This window comes from Camelus ferus, chromosome 1 (genome assembly GCF_009834535.1).
Source record: "Camelus ferus isolate YT-003-E chromosome 1, BCGSAC_Cfer_1.0, whole genome shotgun sequence".
NCBI lineage: Eukaryota > Metazoa > Chordata > Mammalia > Artiodactyla > Camelidae > Camelus > Camelus ferus.
Window position 1 is genome coordinate 68,155,047 of NC_045696.1, and position 3,058 is coordinate 68,158,104.

The window sequence follows — 3,058 nt, forward strand, 5'->3', positions numbered from 1 at the left end:
CTGTCTTGAATCTGGTCCTGTTCATCTCTTCATCCTGAAAATGAGATGAATGTTCTTGGCCTGTGATTCCATAGTGGGAAGAATGAGCCCCAAATGAAATCTGATCATTTCTTTTGATTTTATCATTGATTTTCTTCTCTTGGTCTTACCTGTCTTTAGATTCCTCAACTATAAAATGAGTATAATAACTCTTCTCAAAAATTTGTCCTGAGGAGTTAATGAGATCGTGTAATTGAAAGCATTTTGTAAAATCTAAAGGATGTGTAGATACACAGAAGTAGGGTATTATCTGATCTGTAATGTGGAAATCGATAGATACAGCCAATACTTAGAGAAACAGATTTGGAGTGAAAATAAAGTCATTAAGATCCTACTCTTTCCGAGTTTGCTGAAAGAATCTCCTTTACAAACTCCCTGTCTGTTGAACACCTGACGTCTGAACACCTCCAGGAATGGGAAGCTTGTGACCTGGCGAAGCGGTCTATTTCATACTCGGAAGCTTCTCACTGATGAAAAGATCTTTCTCTGGCTGAGATGATGTAAGTCTCACTGTCACTTCCAACTGCTTTACCAACTTGTTCCACACCAAGAAAATCAAACCCTCCTTCCCTGTAATGGTCCTTCAGATTTGTGAAATCAAGGATAATGTCTCTCCTGGGTTCTTTCATCACCGACTAAAACTCCTTAGCTGTTTCACTTTTCTCACGGCACTGTTTCCAGGCTTTTCACTATTCTAAGAGGTAGGATCAGTTACTTACCCAAGTAATGGGGAAGCAGAGACTCCAGGGCCAGCAGGAGAGCAGGGTGGGGATGGTTGGATCCCCATGTGCTCAAGATTTCAAGGCACAGCATGGAAAGGACATCTTTATCACACTGACTAGAGCCAGCTAGCTCAGCACCCAACACTGTCAGTGACTTGCACACCGTCCAAGCTGATACTGTTTGAATAAATACTGTGAATGAATAAATGCAGTGAAAGCTTTATTGTCCATAATAGATTCATTCTTTCATTCCTCCAGACTATTCTGAAAGTGAAGTGTCTTTTAATAATTTTCAGCTGTCATATCACTATGCAGGGACAAGACAGCTTTTAGTTTCTTCTTCAACCCTTAGGTATATTGAATTCCTCCAGAGTTCTGTCTTTGGGTCTCATACTTTAGGTGCCCACAACAAAATGGGGTACGAGGGCAAACTGGAGAGTGGTTCAGACAGGGTACCATCCCAAGATCTCTCCTACTGCTATTTGTAGCTCTTTCCCATACCCAGCTTAATAGTGACAGAACTTTTGACCTGGAACAGAAGTGAGGTCCCAAGGCATTGAAAAGGGGGTGGTCTCGAGCCACAAGTCCAAGTGGGAGAGACATTGGATGTCAGCCAGTCCAGACCAGCGCCTGCTGCTTGATCTCCTTCACAATGCCGGATCCTATCTGGTTAATAGTTCTGGGCAATTCTGATATGCCAAGCACTCTGCTAGATGCTTTTACACACAATCTCTTACCTAGTCCTCCCTTCTATGCAATGTGAAAGGTGTCACAATCTCCCAGAGTCAAGGTAGATTTGACATCAACGCTGACCTGCAGTTAGCTTTCTCCTATCTTCCAAGGGAGCATGTTTCATTCATTAATCAAGAAATGTTTGTGAAGACCTCAGCAATGGTACCCAAACTCTGGATTCTTTTAAGCCTATACAGTTATTACAAGAGAATCTCTGAACCCATGTGTGTGCTCAAGATCTTCTAGAGACTGCAAAAGACAGGCATATTTTTACTCATATGTACTTGTATTTCTCAAGTGTACGTGGGCACGATTGTGATTATACAAATAAAAATTTTAAAACCAGGCTACTAAAACCAGGGTGTTTTGGTCATCATAGTTTATTCATCATAAGAATTTTAAAATTAATATACATCAATTTTTGAGTAGTTTTAGTTTTACCAAATAGTCAAGTGGAAAGTACAGTGAGTTCTCATTTACCCCTTTGCCCTTCCGCCCAAGTTTCCCGTATTATTAAATTCTTGCATTAATGTGGTATATTTGTTATAGTTAATGAGCCAATACTGATACATTATGATTAACTGAAGTCCACAGTGTACACTAGGGTTTACCCTTTGTGTTGCGTATTCCATGGGTACAACGTACAGCGACACACATCCACCATTACAGCGTCGTAGAGCATAGTTTCGCTGCCCTAAAAATCCTGTTTCACCAATTCATGTCTCCTTTCCTTTCTCTCAACCACTGATCATTTGACTGTATCTACAGTTTTTCCTTTTCCAAAGTGTCACATAGTTGAAATCATGCAGTATGTAGCCTCTTCAGATTGGCTTCTCTCATTTAGCAATATGCATTTAAGGTTCCTCTGTATCTTTTCATGGCTCATTGTTTTTATTGCTAAAAAAATATATATCATTGTATAGCTTGCCATAATTTGTTTATCCATTCCCCTAAGGAAAAACATCTTGGTTGCTTCCAAGTTTTAGCCATTTTGAAAAAGATTGCTATAAATATCCACGTCTATGTGGACTTAAGTTTTCAACTCATCTGAGAAAATACCAAGGGATGTGATTGCTGAATTGTGTGGTAAAAGCATGATTATTGTTGTAAGAAATTGCCAAACTATCTTCTAACATGACTGTACATTTTGCATTCCCACAATGAATGAGAGTTCCTGTTGCTCCACAGGCTCATCAGCATTTGACCTCCTCAGTGTTCCGGATGTAGGCAATTCTGGTAGGTGTATAGTGTATCTCATTGTTGTATTAATTTGAAATTCCCTATTGACGTATGTTGTTGAGCATCTTTTCTCATGCTTATTTGTAATGTGTATTTTTTTTTTAGTGAGGTGTTTGTTCAGATCTTTTGCCCATTTTAAAATTAAGTTGTTTGCTTTCTAATTGTTGAGTTTTAAGAGTTTTTTGTATGTCTGGGATACCAGCCCTTTTTCAGATACATCTTTTGCAAATATTTTCTCCTAGTCTGTGGCTTATTTTTTCATTCTCTCAACAGTGTCTTTCATAGAGTAGAAGTTTTTAATTTTAATTAAGTCCAACTTATCAATC